Here is a 12319-nt window from a genome sequence, read left to right as displayed (position 1 = left end):
ACATATTATTCAACACCTCTAGTTGGATGAGTTGGCCTCCAGTTGGCCCTATAGGGGCCAGAGGTAGGGACACTACCACCACTCCACAGTAGCCCCAAAAGTTGCAGCATTACTCTCCTGTGTGTTCGTTCATCAGCCTATTCTGACATGCTGCACCTGAATCCAGACAATCTGGTCTCGAGCTAGGGGCACTTCCAGGGAAGTTCAGGAATTGGAATAGAATCCAGAGCTCTGCCTCACAGGCAGGGATACTACCGACTGCACAAAATCTAAACCATGCCCAAATTTTTAACTTTAAATTCCAGCTTCCAGATCGGTATGGATTTATTGAAATCTGGTTCACTCCACTGAATTACCCAGTTAAAATAATAACGTTGTTAAAAAATGCAAGGTACTTGCCTCAACTGGAGGATGTCGAGTTTATGTGCTCTGCCTTCGAGATAAACTATGAACATCTTTAAGTACTTGTCTATTATTTCCAGATTAAATGGCTATTATCTGTAGGCTGCAATATGAGGGAATGACATCCTGCAGACACACACTGCACTATGAAGGATCTCGAATAAATATCAACACGGAACACCAGAGACAAAAACAGAGCTTACTTTCTGGCCTGAAACACCGATCACTGTTTCCCATCTCTAACGTGTGACTGCCCTCTTCCTAAAACCAGTAAATGATACAAGGTAACTGATTATTTTCCAGCCTTTCTTCCCCAGTATTCTCACTCACTGGGCTAAATTGCAGGTGGAGTTTAATATTGATAAATGCAAGGTATTGTACTTTGGTAAAACAAACAAAAAAAACACATATACATTTAAATGTTGAGCCATTGATATTGTAGAACAGATCAACCTGGGGTTTCAGGCATAATTCTTTGAAGTTTGCTTCATATGTAGACAGGATGGTTATGAAGGTGCTTCACTTGATGTTCTTCATTGTATAGACATAGTCATAGAGATGTATTGAACGGAAACGGACCCTCCGGTACAACTTGTCCATGTCGACCAGATACCCTCACCTCAGCTTGTCAATTTTGCTAACCCCTGCCCATATCCGTCTGAACCCTTCCTATTTATATACTCATCCAGATGTTTCTTTTTAAATACTTTACCTTAACCAGCCTCTGGCAACTAATTCCATACGCATACAACCCTCGAAGCATAAAAATTGCCACTGTGGTTCCTTTTAAATCTTTCCCCTCTCTTCTTAAACTTATGCCCTTTAAATGTGGATTCGCTTACCCCGGGAAAAAAAAACATTGTTTATTTACCCAATGCATGCCTGTCATGATTTTATAAACCTCTATAATTCACCTTTCAGCCCCTAATGATTCAGAAAAAAACAGCCTCAGCCTATTCCGGCTCTCCCTACAGCTCAAATCCTCCAGATCAGGTAACATCTTTGTCAATTTTTTCTGAAATTTTCCAAGTTTTACAACATCTTTCCGATAGGAATGAGACTAGAATTGTACGCAATGTTGCAAAAGTGGCCTAACCAAGGTCCTGCACAGCCGCAACATGACCTCCCAACTCTTGCACTCACTGGTTTGAACAATAAAGGAATGCATTTTAAACACCTACTTCACTATCCTATCTACCTGCAACTCTACATTCAAGGGAATATGACCCTGTACTCCAAGGTCTCTTTGTTCAGCAACGCTGTCCAGGACTTTATCATATATAAGTCATGCTCTGATTTGCTTTCTCAAGATTTAGCACCTCACATTAATCTAAATATACCTCCATCTGCCACTCCTCAGTCCATTGGCCCATCTGAACAAGATTCCATTTTACTCTGTGGTAACGTTCTTAACTGTTCACTACACCTCCAATTTTGATGCCATCTGCAAATTTTCTAGCTATATCTCCTATGTTCTCATTCGAATAATTTACATAAATGACGAATAGCAGTGGACTGTCCTTTGAGTACAGGTGTTGGGACGGTATTTTCAGGTTGCACAGGACATCCATGAGGCATGTCCTATAGGACCTTATGCAGTTCTGGTCGCCCTGTTATATCGAGAATATTATCAAGTTCGGGAGAGTTCAGAAGAAATTTATCAGGATATTGGGGGGAATGAAGTGTTTGCATATAAGGACAGGCTCAACAGACTCGGACATTTTCTACTGGAGCGTAGGAGGCTGAGAATTTACCTTTTAGAGGTTTCTAATATCATAAGAGGTATCGGTAACGTTGAATGGTAGGTGTCTTTTCCCTCGAGTGGGGGATTGTTTTAAGATAAGAGGAGGAAGTCTCTTAAAAGACATTGCGTCATAGAGCTGTATTGCATGGAAACAGACCCTTTGGTCCAACATGTCCATGGCAACCAGATAGCCAAAATTATTCTCCTCCCATTTGCCGGCATTTGGTCAATTTCCATCTAAACCCTTCCCATTCATCTGTCCATCCAGATGCCTGTTAAATGTTGTAATTGTGCCAGCCTCAATACCTTCCTCTGGAGGCTCATTACACATGGACCATCCTCGACATGAAGATATTGCCCATTAGAGCCCTTTTTTGTCTTTCCCATCCAACCTTAAACCTTTGCCATCTAGTTTTTGACTGCACTACCAAGGGAAAAGACTTTGGTTATTCAATCTATCCGTTGTACCCATGATTTTACTAACCTCTAACATCAACCCTCCTCCTCTGATTCTCCAGGGAAAACACGCTCAGCCTATTCAGCCTCTCCCTGAAACTCAAACCCTCCAATCATGGCAGTGTAAACCCTTCTTGAACCCTTTCGAGTTTGACAACATGCTTCCTACAGAGCAGGGAGACCAGAATTGCATACAGTAATCCAAAAGTGGCCCAAACCAATGTATTGTACAGTCGCAGTCCAGTCTCCTAAAGCATATACACAATGCACTTGATCAATAACATATCAAATACTTTCTTCACTGCCCTATCTACCTGCAAATCCACTTTCAAGGAAGAATAAATCTGTACTCTGTGATCATTTTGTTCAGCAACACTCCCCAGGATTTTACCAGTAAGTGTATAAGTCCTGCCCTGATATGCCTTTCCAATATGCAGCATCTCACATTTATCTAAATTAAACTCTGTCTGCCACTCCTCGGCCCATTGGCCCATCTGATTAAGATCCCGTCGTAATCTGAAGTAACCTTCTTTGCTGGCCACTACACCTCCAATTTTGGTGTCATCTGCAAATGTACTAACTGTCCTATGTGCATATCGAAATCATTTATATAAGTGACGAAAGGTAGCGGACCCAGCACCAATCCCTGTGGCACTCAACTGGTCACAGGCCTCCAGTCTGCAAAACAACCCTCCACCACAGCCCTCTGTCCTCTACCCTTGAGCCAGTTCTGTATCCAACTGGGTAATTCTCCCTGTATTCCATGTGATCTAATCTTGCTAACCAGTCTCCATGGGGAGCTATGTCGAATGCCTAACTGAAGTCCATATAGATCACATCCAGCGTTCTGCCGTAATCAATCCTGTCCGTTACTTCTCAACAAAAACAAAATCAAATTAGTGTGACATGATAATCCACGCACACCCCCATTTCACGATTTATATAAATGGCTTTTGTTCAGATCGTCGCTTTTCCTGTTCGTCGTATGCTGCCTGACCTGCTGTGCTTTTCCAGTACCACTCTCATCTAGACTCTGATCTCCAGTATCTGCAGTCCTCACTTTGGCCTATCCCTAATCAGTCCTTGCCTTTCCAAATGCATTTAAATCATGTAGCTCATTATTCTCTCCAACACCATGCCCATCACTAATGTCAGGTTCCCCAATCTATAGTTCTTGGCTTTTTCTTTCCATTTTGTTTAATAGCAAAACTTTAGTCAAACTCATGACTTCCAGCATCTCACCTGTGGCTATTGATGATGACAACATCTCAGCAAGGGATCCAGCAATCACTTCCTTAGCTTCCTACAAATTTATTGGGTCCACCTGATCAGCACCTGTGAGGTGATTCATTTTTACAATGCATGTGGTTCGTGAAGGGAATGTACTTTCTGAGGAAGTGATGGATTGTGGGTGAAGTTATAACATTTAAAACGCATTTGGTTATGTACAAGAATAAGAGAACATTTGGACAAATCTGGGCCAAGCGCAGGCAGGTGGGACTGGTTTAGCTTGGGATTATGGTCAGCATGGACTCTATGGGCCGAAAGGCCTATTTGCAAATACCCTGTATAACTCGATGAGTCTATGTGTGTTTGCATGTCCAAGTATGTGTATGCATATTTCTGTTCGTGTTTGTCTATTCCTATGTGTCTATATATGTCTCTGTTAACCTCTGTTTGCATGTGTAGCTCTCTGTGGTAGTTACATGTGTTCCTGCGTTAGTTTGTGGATCTCTATCTCTGCATCTCTGTGCAATGGGAACTGTTCTTGTTTTTGGTGTGAATCACTGAAACTGGGTCACAACCACTCTCCCTTCCTCTCCATTTCCCTCTTTTCTAAAAGTGATACAAACCAACACTCTGCTGGTCTAGTTTAGGTCTTTTCAATCCTTTCTCAAATGTAAGATTACTTGTAAGAGTAAAACATTAAAAATTCCAAGTTACAGGAAGTGCATTAAAATTACTCTCATCGCCTTGGAAAGTGGCTCACTCGGAACTGCTTGGATATAATTGCAATGGAAATATGCTTTATGTGTAAACTGTGTGTTGGAAATACTACCCAGTGACAAAACATTTCCACATTACAGAAGGAGCGGAGACATTTCTCCACACGAACATGTTCCACTCTGCGGGCCTAAGTACAATGACAATCCTCTCCAAACCAACCGAGTGTGTGCATGTGCGTGAGTGTGTGTCCACGTGTATATGTGTGTCTGTGTGTGTGTGTGTGTGTGTGTGTGTGTTTAGTGCAATAAAAAATCAGGTTGGATTTTGCTGCGAGCTGCTGCCCTCCCTCTCTCCCTCTCAGACTGAATCCCTGATCGTTTACACACTTTAGCACCACGATTACAGTGGCGTTGGGGGTGGGGGATCGGGGTGGGGGTGCAACAGAGATTGAAAACAAGATAAATCTCAGCAGCTCTGGAAGCATCTTTGGACAACAATGAAAGTTGACGTTTTGGATCGAGTGATCCTTACTCAGAACACATATCCGGGATATTACATCACTTTAAACACCACAGAGACTGCCAGACCCAACCCACACAGATACAGACACGAATACAGACACATAGAAGCACTCTCTATACATTGACAGTAATATAGACCTGTAGAGTGTGTCAATATTTCACTCGCTCTGTTTGGTGTGTGTCAGTATTTTTAAGTGGAGTGTGACTGTAGGACAATTTCAATATTTGCAGATACCAAACCTGAAAGAATTGTAAAGTTTGTTGAGGACGGTGTGGAACTCCAACAGGAAAGTTATATGTTGATGTACTGTTCAGGTGTATGGCAGATGAGGATCAATGCAGCACAGTGTGAGGTGATGCTCTTTAGTAGGAAGGACATTGAAAGACAATACAAAACAGGGTGTACCGTTATAAAGGAGGTGCAGGAGCAAAGGGCCAGGATGTATTTGAGAACAGGTTACTGAAGATGTCAGGACAAGTGGGGAGAGTTTAAATCTCACAGATTCGTTTCAGTATCTGAGCTGTTTACAGGAGGAGGGGTAGGAGGGACTCTCCGTGCTCCTTTCCTGGGATGTGATAGTGACGATGTGTTGTGAGCCCACCCTCCTGCCCCCCGAGACCATGGGGATTCCATTTGTACCAGCTCGACACAAAAGGGAGATGGCATCAGGGCCACGGCTTCTAAGTTGTGCCGGGGGAAACGGAGCTGCCAGTGGGTATAAAGTGAGAATTGCCCTTCACTGAACATTGCTCCTTACTCGGTTGCTGGGACGTTTCAAAATCTCCACTCGAGGCGTCCCAGTCCTCTCCGGCTTGTACCAGGTTCCCCCGAACATTGCAGGGGGAGGGTGGACGTGAGGGAACGGATATCGGGCACTCCACCACTCGGCTTGACCCTTACTGTCCTATTCCAGGCTGTTTCTCCTGGAATGGGAGAAAGGGAGGGACGGAGGGAGGGAGGGTGCGAGTGGGTACCTCTGCTGTTAGTGCTGGTGTAGGTGGGGGGAGATATGGTGAGGTGTCTGGAGGGAGTCAGTCCACAGTGTTGTATCCATGCAGTGTTATTAGTGTGTGTGTGGTGGGGGCGAATGATGGGGAGAGGTACTGCAAGCTGTAGTGAGAGTGGTGGAGCATGAATGTTGTTCTGGGTCGCTGCTGCAACAGATATACAGTGAGTGTGAGGGAGCAGAGGGAATAAGGTGACCCGTATCCTAACAGAGCGGAGACGGTTATTGATGCTTGTCCTGTATTGCTAGACATTTCTTCAGACCTCAAATACTGCACTGACCTCGGTGGGGAGCTCAGACCATGCTCGGTGGGTCTGATAATGTTACTCTTTCTTGGAAGAGAATGTTCCCCCTCTGTACTAGCCCATCTACCAGGACCTCTGTGCCCCTGTCGACAAACTGTGGTGTAATTGCCTCTTAATTGCCATGCTCGGGGTAAACTGTACAAACCAGCTCCTACATCAAAAAAGCTCAACTGGCCTTTTAAAGATGGCAACAGTGCCAGGGATCACGGAATACCCAGGGGCATCAGTGCGATGGTGAGTGCCTCCAGCCATGATGGGTGGGAGAATAGGGCTGGCATTGAATGAGAGGGACACCATGGGGTAGGGTAGGTAGTTAATGAGGTGAGTTCGATAAGGTAGCACCAGGAAATTAAATCGACCTTGTGCAGACAATCCCTCTGTCACACTCAATGAAAATGGCCCTGAGTTAAATTATGATTCGATCCAGCCCAATGAGACGAAGACAATGTTGACCCCAATCCCAGTTACAACGCTGCAGCTGCTTGATCAATGCTCTCCATCACAGAGAAGGATCTCAACGTCACCTTCCCCTTGGGAAATATGGCAGGGCAGGAGACTGAGCTATCAGTGGGGAACCACTTTGAGACACATAATCTATTAGTTTCAAAATACATATGGAAAAGGATGAACTGGGTCTAAAAGGTAACGCTCCAAGTTGGAGGAAGGCCAATTTTGATGATATTAGCAAGAACTTCCAAACTGGATTGGAACAGATATTCGCAGTTACGGGGCAAGCTGAGAAGAGGGAAGCCTTCAAAAAGGAGATGTCAAAATCACAGAGACAGTCTGTCCCTGTTAGGGTGAAGGGTAAGGCTGATAGGTGTAAGGAATGCTGGAGGACGGGAGAAATTGAGTGTCTGGTCATGGATAAGAGGGAAGCATATGTCAGGTAGGGAGAGCAGGAGTGAAGGTTTTTTGCAGTTCTCATTCACGGGTTGAGGGTATCACTGGTTGGACCTGCATTCATTACCCATTACTAATTGCCCAGCGGGCAGTTACGAATCACATTTTAACTCTCCCACCCACTCTGTCGAGGACATGGAGGTCCTGGGCCTCCTTCACCGCCGCTCCCTCACCACCAGACGCCTGGAGGAAGAAAGCCTCATCTTCGGCCTCAGAACACTTCAACCCCAGGGCATCAATGTGGACTTCAACAATTTTCTCATTTCCCCTTCCCCCACCTCACCCCAGTTCCACAGAGACTATGCTCCTGTGAGTATATGATGTGGAAGGTCAATGATTGAGCAGCTTAAGACAAGAATTGATGGGTTTCTGAAGATAATGTTCACAATGATTATAAGAGTGAACTGTTATAGCTTGTCAAATTATGTCAATGCGAGAAGTAAGAAAAAAAACAGTGCAGGTTTTTTCCAGTATGAAACCAGAGAATGGAAAATGGGAAACAGTGAAATGGCAAAACTATGAATCCACAACTTCAGTTCTGTCTTCACAGAACTTTCTGACAATACCAGGAAAACCGAGTCTGGTATGGAAAACGAAATAGTGCATGGAACATAGAACATAGTAAGTAAATGGTTTGGGAGAAATTATTGGGACTGAAAGTAATGGTCATAGACAACACTAACATAGATTTGTAAAATGGGAATTATGTTTGAGAAACAGACGGGGAGACAAATGAAAGAGAAGCAATGGATGTAAAACACATGGACTTTCAGAAAAATTTTGGTAAAGCTCCCAGCCCAGTTTGCAAAATCAAATCTTAGTGGATTGGGGCGAATATATGGACATATTTCTAGAATGGGACAGCTGGCAGGAAACAGTGAATAGAAATAAAAAGACACGTGAAACAACAGCCTGACATTGTATTTAAGGTTTGATTCTGTGAGTATGACTATGTCCCAGACTCCCCATCACCTTCCCCGGATATCTCCTCTCTCACCAGCAGGACAGACAAAGCAGAAGTGGTGGCACAGTGGGATACAGTTGGAAGTGAATTGCTCTGGGAGTCCTCAACAGTGACTCAATATCCCATGAAGTCTCATGGCATTAGTTTACACATGGGAAAGGAAACCTCCTGCTGATTACCATGTAGCAGCCTCTCCCAACTGAGGAATCAGTACTCCTCCATGCTGACCAACACTTGGAGGAAGCACTGAGGGTGTCAAAGGCACAAAATGTACTCTGGGTGGGGGATGTCAATGTCCACAAAAAGGGACATTGGTTCGGCAATGTTCGGCAGCAACATTACTGATTGAGCTGGTTGGGTCCGAAAGGATATAACTTCTCGACTTGGTCTGCGGCAGGTGGTGAAGGAACCCATCAGAGGGAAAAGCCATATTTGACCACAGTATTACTAATCTGCCAGCTGCAGAAGTATCTGTCCAGGACAGTATCGGGTAAGATTGACCACTGCATAGTCATTGTGGTGGTAAAGTCACACCTGCATATTGAGAATAACCTCCACCATTTTAGGTGGCACTGTCACCATGCTAAATAGGACAGGCTTTGAACAGATCTAGCAGCTCAAGTCTGGGTTTCCATAATATGTTGTGGGTCATCAATCGCAGCAGAATTGTACTCCCACACAAGCTCATGGCCTGGCATAGCCCCCTCACACCAATTACCATCAAGCCAGAGGATCAACCTTGATTCAATGGAGTGTGCAGGAGGGCAGGAGCAGCACCAGGCATACCTGAAAATGAGGTGTCTGCCTGATGAAGTCAACAACCATGACTACCTGTGTGCCAAACAGCATAAGCAGTTCGTCATAGACAGAGCTAATTGATCCCACAAGCAACGGTTCAGATCTAAGCTCTGCAGTCCTTCTACTTCTAGTAGAGAATAGTTATGGACAATTAAACAAGTCATCGGAGGAGGAGATTCCACAAGTATCCCCATCCTTAATGATGGAAGAGCCTCGCACTTCAGTGTAAAAGATAACATTCACTCATTCCCAACAATCTTCAGTCAGAAGTGCTGAGTGGATGGTCCATCTCAGCCTCCTCCAGTGGCCCTCAACAATTCAGTTACCAGTCATCAGCCAATTTGATTCACTCCACACGATATCCTGATTCAGTTGGAGACACTGGATACCTCAGAGGGTACATACCCACACAACATTCTGGCAATAGTACTGAAATTTTGTTCTCCAGACCTTGTCACTGCCCTCACCAAGCTGTTCCAATACCGTTACAACAACATTTCTCCGATTACATGGAAAATTACCCCAAGTATCTCCTGTATATAAAAAGCAGACCAAATCCAATCCGGCCAATACCACCCCATTAGTCTACTCTCGATCATCAGTAAAGTGGTGGAAGGTCTCAGTGCTTTTAAGCAGCACTTGCTCAGCAATAACCTGGTCAATGTCGCCCAGTTTGGGCCCCACCAGGGCCACGCAGCTCCTGACCTCATTACCGTAGTTCAAACATGGACAAAAGGGCTGAATTCCAGGTGTGGGTTGAGGGTGACAGCCCTTTAAATCAAGGCTGCATTCGCCCAAGTGTGGTATCAAGGGGTCTTTGCAAAACTGGAATCAATGTGTATCAGGGGCAAACTCCCCGCTGGTTAGAATCATATCTGACACGTAGGAAGATGGTCATGGTTGATAAAGGTCAGTCAACTCAGCTCCAAGTCTGTAGGAGTCCCTCGGGCAGTGGCCAAGTCCCAAACATCTTCAAGGCTGCTTGATCAATGACATTGCCTCTGTTATAAGGTCAGAAGTGGAGATGTTTGCCAATGATTGCACAATGTTCAGCAATGGTTGTTGCTCCTCAGATACAGAAGCAGTCGATGTTCAAATACAACAAGATCTGGACATTATCCAGGCTGACAATTGGCAAGTAATATCACGTCACACAAATGCCAGACCGTGAACATCATCACTAAAATACAATCTAAACACTGCCCTTGGCATTCAATGGTGTTACCAACACTGAATCCCCAGTGGACTGCAGCGGTTCAACAAGGCAGCTCACCACCACTTTCTCAAGGGGCAACCAGGGACAGGAAATAAATGCTGGCCCAGCCAGTCACACCCAGATTCAGGAAATAAATATTATTTTTTAAAAAAACAGAGGAAGGTTGCTGGGATATCACAGGGATCGGTGCTCAGGTCCCAGCTGTTTACAATACCCATTAAACATTTGATTGTCGGAATCAAATACAATATATCCCAACCTACTGAGAGAACTAAAGGATGTTTGATTGTGAGTGGGTGAGAAGGTTGTAAAAAAGCTTCAAGGTGACTAAGACAAGTGGAGTGAATGGGCAAATACGTGGCAGATGGAGAGCAAGGTGGGTAGAGGTGACGGTGTGCCCTTTGTGGGAACAAGAGATTGGCAGCTTTTCGTTTGAAAAGGGATTGTTTGAAACATGTTGATCTGAAAAGCAACGTATGGGCCTTTTTGTTGTTTCCTTCTGCGCGGCCCTCCGAGGTCCCTGCAGCACAGTGAGGTCTGAACCCACAAGGCAATACTGGGAATGGCATTCACACGCTGCCCAGTGTACAAAGACCTACCAAGTGGGGAGCTGTAACATTGCAAAGGATCTAGATCTCCCTGTACACCAGTCACTGAAAGCAATATTGCAGGAGCAAGAACCAGATAGGAAGATCAATGATGTGCTGACCTTCATTTCAGGGGGATTTGAGTCCAGAAGTCAGGGTGTCCTACTGCAGTTGTAGAGGGATTTGGTGTGACCCTATCTCAAACACTGTGCAGTATTCTGCAGGTTTGGTCTCAGTACATAATAAAGGACAAACCTGACATTGAGGGAGAGCAGTGAAGGATAACCAGACCGATCTCTAGGATGACAGGCTTGTTGTGGGAGCAGAGTTTGGGGTGACTGGGCCTGCATTCCATGGGGTTTAGGAAAATGGGTGGAGATCTCAGTGAGATCTATAAAACTCTGACAGGGTGAGATGGATTGGAAGCAGGGATAATAATTCCCCTGGCTGTGGTGTCTAAAACAAGGGTCCACAGTATTAGGTACAGACAGACCATTCTGCAATGAGATGACAATAAATGTCTGCACTCAGTGACTGGTGAACCTGGGGAATGCACTCGAACCTGAAAGCCAAGACACTGAATATAAATAAGGATTTAGAGACAGTAAAGGAATGGTGGGAGAGAAGGAGAATGATATGGAAATAAAGGGTCATGTATCATTATATTGAATTAGGTAGCAAACTCGACAGACCAAATGGACTACTGCACTTCCTACTTTATAGCTTCCCACAGTTAATCACATTAAGTGATGTGTACAGTGTGTGGAAAAAGTGCATTGTGTACATATTTGAACATGAACTGGAATGGGGAAGGCTCAATGTGTTGTATGACCTACTCCATTCCGGATGTTTCTATGTAGTCTGTAAATGTTGTCACAAGCTCTCAGATGTTAGGAAGGAGGTCTCTGCAGGGTCAACAGGACTGTGTTTCTCATTCCCTTTTTCCGATACTGAGGCTGGGGCCGGGTGTTCTGTCCGGTTTTATCCTTTAGATCTCGGAACAGTTTGATACAATAGAATGCCTTGTTTGGCGGATTCAGAGACCATTGAAGAGTGTATCACATGTTTGTGTGTCTGCAGTCACGTTTAGGGCAGAACAGGAAAGGACAGGAGATTCACTTTCTGAAAGTACATTTGTGAAGCAAATTGGTGTGTACAATCGACATTGGCTTGAAGATCACTGTTTATGGACACCAGATTTTGCATCTTAATATTTTGTCAATTGTGTTTAACTTACACCAGCTGCCAGAGCATTAGCCTGGTCTGGATTAGTAATCCAGTGACCTTTCCACAGCAGCACCATCTCTACATGGGGACCTACCTGAAATCATACTGAGCAGGTTATTTCTGTGCTGCTTGATAACTCTGTCAAAAAGAACTCCCACCAATTTGACTGTCGTGGTGGGACTGAGGGGGAGGTAACTGGTCAGATTGTAATTATAATCCTCTTAGGAACTGGACATGGTTGA

Source organism: Chiloscyllium punctatum, chromosome 29 (genome assembly GCF_047496795.1).
Source record: "Chiloscyllium punctatum isolate Juve2018m chromosome 29, sChiPun1.3, whole genome shotgun sequence".
Lineage (NCBI taxonomy): Eukaryota > Metazoa > Chordata > Chondrichthyes > Orectolobiformes > Hemiscylliidae > Chiloscyllium > Chiloscyllium punctatum.
The sequence above is the reverse complement of the archived record's forward strand: the minus strand, read 5'-3'. Positions refer to the sequence as shown.